We start from the raw sequence: 6,676 nt of genomic DNA on the forward strand, positions 1-6,676 counted from the left end.
AAGATCACAGTTCGCAAGCGATATTGAAGTGTTTTCACCAGTCACTAACACATATTGAGCACTCTGTGAACACAAAAGCCATTGTTTTACTGGCATTGTTTGCCAGGGATTTTTTTCCATTTGTGGAATTTTTCGGGGCGTAGCTCCCAAAATGGAACCGAAACGGGAATTTCCCATCAAGCTCCGGTTTGGGGTTGAGGCCCGGAATCCGAACAACGCGGAGATCTTCAAGTTCTTCAACAAGCAAGGATGGACCAGCGAGGATGGACCAGCGAGGACTTGAGCGCAATGTACCGCGACGACCACAGCGTGTTCGTGCGGTTCAAAACGGAACCGATGATGCGCGGTGCCCTGACCAAACTAGGGCCGAAGGTCAAGTTCGACTACGACAACGGAACCTCCCTGGAAGTGCAAGTACAGGCGGTCGCAGGTACGTTCAAGTACGTCCGGACTTCGGACTCCCCCCGGAAGTGGACGATCGGCACATCGTTACGACGATGTCCAAGTACGGTGCCATCCAGCACTTGATGCGGGAACGGTATTCGGTGGAAACTGGTTTCCCGATCTGGAACGGGGTCAGGGGCCTCCACATCGAGCTGGTGTCGGAGATCCCTGCGCAGCTGACAATCCAGCACTGCAAGGCAAGGATCTACTACGACGGATTGCAGAACAAATGCTTCGGGTGTGGGGCACTTGATCACCTGAAGGCGATCTGCCCGAAACGGAACAGTGTCAACAAGCGGTTGCTCCAGAGTTTACGGCTCCTGCAGAGCAGCTTGCGTTGCCGCAGGGTGGAGGGGACGAGGTCGCGGAGGAGAGCGGCGATCAGTCCATGGACGAAGACGACGACAACCAGCAAAACGAAGGAGAAGTTTCGCCAAATGGCGCAGCTTCGACGGAGACGGACGCCGCCTGGACTGAGGCGAAGGGTAAAGGCACGAAGGGCAAGGGGAAGCGTGGTCGTCCACGAAAGCCCATCGAGTCGGACGCATCCGAGTCAGATGCGATAGGAGGAAAGCAGTTCATCGTACCAGCCCAAGGTGCCGATCTGCTGGCGGCGTTGGCGCTGCCGGAGCCGACGGGACCACGAACGAGATCGGCTTCCGAGCAACGATCACCACACGACAACAAGTAAAACATTTCAACTCTCGCAACCACTTTTTCCGGACATGACCCTTGCCCACCAGTAACTTGACTCTCTTCGGACACTGATACTAACACAAACGATAAGTCAATACTAACCCATACTAACTCAACTAACATTTACTAATACTGATAATACTAACCCAAGCCACACTAACATAATGAACTATCTGTATTCTATTGCCACCATAAATTTAAACAGCACCAACACGACAGTTGATAAGGGATTATTGAAGGATTTTGTATATAACCACGACATACATTTAAACAAACCTAATTCTGCATCAACGTTGATTGGGGGAGATTTTAATTGTATTTTGGACGCTGCCGACACTAAATGGCCCTACAAGATTTTTTCTTGTGGATTTAAAAGTTTGATTGATCTATTTGCTTATAAAGATATTGCTAAACTTAGAAAAGAAAACCAATTCACCTTTTATCGAGGTGATTCCGCCTCCAGACTAGATAGGTTTTATGCGCCTTCTAGTTTGGTGGAAAATGTTGTAGCTTGCTCTACGTTGCCCCTCGCTTTCTCGGATCACCACTCTGTAGTTATTAAAATAAAATATTTAAATGGGAACTTATTGACAAAAGGGCGTGGCTATTGGAAAATCAATCCCTCTTTACTATCAATGAATAATATAACTGACAAATTTAAACAAGAGTACGAAAATCTTAACCTGGCCATGGTCTTCGTTTTCTACATACACGAATGGTATTCCGGGTCTATAGGACCCAGAAATGTTTTCAGCTGCCAAAATTCGAGATTGTAACCGATTTTGGATGTCTTGACCGCAAATGAAAGGCTAGGATGTCTACTTTCTGAGTCCGACCGGCAGAACCGGTTTTGGACACCGTGGCCACCGGGAACCTGCTATAACCGAAAAAAGTCCTTTTTGAGGCCCCTACTTTGAGGACCTGTATCTCCGAAACGATTGCACATAGCAGGTTGCTTCCGGTTGCATTCGACAGGTAATAACCTGAATTTTAAGCCCCAGAAAAAATAATTGGTCCACAGTGGCCACCGGTTCCGGTAACCCGAAACTTCCGGAAAACTTGATTTTTGCAATTTTTGACATAAAACCGTCACACAGACCAGTATTTTGAAACGGACTATTTTGCAAATCATTGCAGAAGGATACTACATACTACCCCTGACTGTTTGGTATCGGTTCTGGCCAACTCTGGCCAATCCAGAACCGGTTCCAGGGTACCACTAAAACAGTTCCAATAATTGTCACGCTATAAACCCGTAATGTTGCATATCAAACTTCATGAAATTGCATGTTATGATCATCTGAGGTCATGCCGATGTCCTCTGACACAACCTGGTCACTCCGGAACCGGTTACCGGTGGCCACTGGGGGACACTATCGGAATATGCATAAACCCTATCATCCGACGTATCAAACTTCATGAAATTGAAAGTTATGACCATCTGAGGTCATGCCGATATCCTCTGACCCAACCTGGTCACTCAGGGACCGGTTACCGGTGGCCACTGGGGGACACTATCGGAATATGCAATGAACCCTATCATCCGACGTATCAAACTTCATGAAATTGAAAGTTATGACCATCTGAGGTCATGCCGATGTCCTCTGACCCAACCTGGTCACTCCGAAACCAGTTACCGATGGCCACTGGGGGACACTATCGGAATATGCAATGAACCCTATCATCCGACATATCAAACTTCATGAAATTGAAAGTTATGACCATCTGAGGTCATGCCGATGTCCTCTGACCCATCCTGGTCACTCCGGAAGCGGGTACCGGTGGCCACTGGGGGACACTATCGGAATATGCATAAACCCTATCATCCGACGTGTCAAACTTCATGAAATTGAAAGTTATGATCATCTGGGATCAAGACGATGTCCTCTGACCCAACCTGGTCACTCCGGAACCGGTTACCCGTGGCCACTTGGTGACACTCTCTGATTATGTAATAAACCCTATCATCCGACGTATCAAACTTCATGAAATTGAACATTCTTACCATCTGAGGTCATGCTAACGTCCTTTGAACTTATCTGGTCACTTCGGAATCGGTTTACGATGGCCACTTGCGGACACTTGTGGAATATGCTAGAACCCTATCATCCGACATATCAAACTTCATAGAATTGATAATTATAACTATCCCAGGTTATGCCAACATCTGTATCCTTCTATAACACAGCAAAAAATATGTGAATTTTGGAATGTTGAAAATTTGTATAACCACTTTTTTGAGTAATTTTACCTAAAAAATGTGTAAAAATGTGAACCTAATGAAAATTCACCAGAAACTGATAAAAATTATCCAAATCCTGATGTAATATTACAAATATTTTTGACACAAAATCTTTCACCATTTTCTCATTACTATAGTTTTTAATCTGGCTATCAATATCAAAAAAAAATTTCACATTGGGCATTTGTGCGACCACCTAAGAAGGCTATCTTTTGTAATGTACCCTGATTACAGTCCATACTACAAATTACTCCTATCCATGGGATCGGTAGACGAGGGGTTATTTTGCAGACATTGTTTATCCATCTATACGGCAGAGTAAATGTGCCGAGCTTTCTAGCTCAGTTATAAAAAACGACAGAGGTTGTTAGGCCCCATGCCGATTTTGTGCAGGTGATATATATCAGGACAATGTCCTGATAGAAGCCCTGCGAGTATTTGTAGTTCCCTATGGTTTAAGCCAAGATGTTTCTTGGTAATTGAAGGACTTGGAGTGATAAAAGTTTAAGCTTGTCTCAATCCACGCATCTTGCCCCAGATTGAAGCAATTTGCGATTGTCCTCAATTCGTCACTTGTGCTATCTTGTAACACGTCTGCTGTTAAAAGATAGGAGATAGATAGCACACAAGTGACGAATTAGTTATTTCTTGCTTCACGGCACTTTTTGAGATTCCAAGGAACGGCTCGGGATCCACGAATATGTTTGATAAGCCTAGTCTGGCAAGTTCATCAGCCATTTCAATGCCTTCAATGCCGCAGTATCCTGGTACCCAAAACAACATGCCGAGTAGCAAGTTCCAAACATGTTTGGATTCGCATTTAGAGGATTTTAACGCCAATAGTGCAGCTTAGCTATCCGAGAAAATACCGATTTTTGCGTGTCTATAATTTCTAAAATATCAAAATCAAGGTTAGATGAAAGAGTTTCTGCACCCAAATCTCGGCAACACTCGGTTTGAGAGAAAGACGGCCTCATGAAGTTTGATATGTCGGGTGATAGGGTTTCTATTCCGCATATTCCACAAGTGTACACCAGTTGCCACCGGTAACCGATTCCAAAAGCCAGATAGAGTTAGGGGATGTTAGCGTAATTACCTTAGATGTAATATTGTTCAATTTCATGTTGTTCGATATGCCGTCATTGCATATTACGATAATGTTCCCCAAAAGCCACTGGTAACCGGTCCCGGAGTGGCCCTCAGTAGGTAACCGGTTCCAGATTGATCAGGTAAGGTTAGTTGAAGTCGGCATAACCTTGGATAGTAATAATTTTCAATTCTATGAAGTTTGATATTTCGGATGATAGGGTTTCTAGCATATTCCACAAGTGTCCCCAAGTGGCCATCGGAAACTGATTCCGAAGTGGCCAGATAAGTTCAAAGAACGTTAGCATGACCTCAGATGGTCATAACTTTCAATTTCATGAAGTTTGATTCGTCGGATGATAGGGTTTACTACATATTCAGAGAGTGTCACCAAGTGGCCAACGGTAATCGATTCTGGAGTGACCAGATAAGTTCAAAGGACGTTAGCATGACCTCAGATGGTAAGAATGTTCAATTTCATGAAGTTTGATACGTCGGATGATAGGGTTCATTTCATATTCCGATAGTGTCCCCAAGTGGCCACCGGTTCCGGAGTGATCAGGTTAGGTAATAAGACATCGGCATGACCTCAGATGGTCATAACTTGCAATTTCATCAAGTTTGATACGTCGGATGATAGGGTTCATTGCATATTCCGATAGTGTCCCTCAGTGGCCACCGGTAACCGGTTCCGGAGTGACCAGGTTGTGTCAGGGGACATCGGCATGACCTCAGATGGTCATAACTTTCAATTTCATGAAGTTTGATATGTCGGATGATAGGGTTCATTGCATATTCCGATAGTGTCCCCCAGTGGCCATCGGTAACTGGTTCCGGAGTGACCAGGTTGTGTCAGAGGACATCGGCATGACCTCAGATGGTCATAACTTTCAATTTCATGAAGTTTGATATGTCGGATGATAGGGTTCATTGCATATTCCGATAGTGTCCCCCAGTGGCCATCGGTAACTGGTTCCGGAGTGACCAGGTTGGGTCAGAGGACATTGGCATGACCTCAGATGGTCATAACTTTCAATTTCATGAAGTTTGATACGTCGGATGATAGGGTTCATTGCATATTCCGATAGTGTCCCCCAGTGGCCACCGGTAACCGGTTCCGGAGTGACCAGGTTGTGTCAGAGGACATCGGCATGACCTCAGATGGTCATAACTTTCAATTTCATGAAGTTTGATACGTCGGATGATAGGGTTCATTGCATATTCCGATAGTGTCCCTCAGTGGCCACCGGTGACCGGTTCCGGAGTGACCAGGTTGGGTCAGGGGACATCAGCATGACCTCAGATGGTCATAACTTTCAATTTCATGAAGTTTGATACGTCGGATGATAGGGTTCATTGCATATTCCGATAGTGTCCCCCAGTGGCCACCGGTAACCGGTTCCGGAGTGACCAGGTTGTGTCAGAGGACATCGGCATGACCTCAGATGGTCATAACTTTCAATTTCATGAAGTTTGATACGTCGGATGATAGGGTTTATGCATATTCCGATAGTGTCCCCCAGTGGCCATCGGTAACTGGTTCCGGAGTGACCAGGTTGGGTCAGAGGACATCGGCATGACCTCAGATGGTCATAACTTTCAATTTCATGAAGTTTGATACGTCGGATGATAGGGTTCATTGCATATTCCGATAGTGTCCCCCAGTGGCCACCGGTAACTGGTTCCGGAGTGACCAGGTTGGGTCAGAGGACATTGGCATGACCTCAGATGGTCATAACTTTCATTTTCATGAAGTTTGATTCGTCGGATGATAGGGTTTACTACATATTCAGAGAGTGTCACCAAGTGGCCAACGGTAACCGATTCTGGAGTGACCAGATAAGTTCAAAGGACGTTAGCATGACCTCAGATGGTAAGAATGTTCAATTTCATGAAGTTTGATACGTCGGATGACAGGGTTCATTGCATATTCCGATAGTGTCCCCCAGTGGCCACCGGTAACCGGTTCCGGAGTGACCAGGTTGTGTCAGAGGACATCGGCATGACCTCAGATGGTCATAACTTTCAATTTCATGAAGTTTGATACGTCGGATGATAGGGTTCATTGCATATTCCGATAGTGTCCCTCAGTGGCCACCGGTGACCGGTTCCGGAGTGACCAGGTTGGGTCAGGGGACATCGGCATGACCTCAGATGGTCATAACTTTCAATTTCATGAAGTTTGATACGTCGGATGATAGGGTTTAT

Source organism: Culex pipiens, chromosome 1 (genome assembly GCF_016801865.2).
Source record: "Culex pipiens pallens isolate TS chromosome 1, TS_CPP_V2, whole genome shotgun sequence".
Lineage (NCBI taxonomy): Eukaryota > Metazoa > Arthropoda > Insecta > Diptera > Culicidae > Culex > Culex pipiens.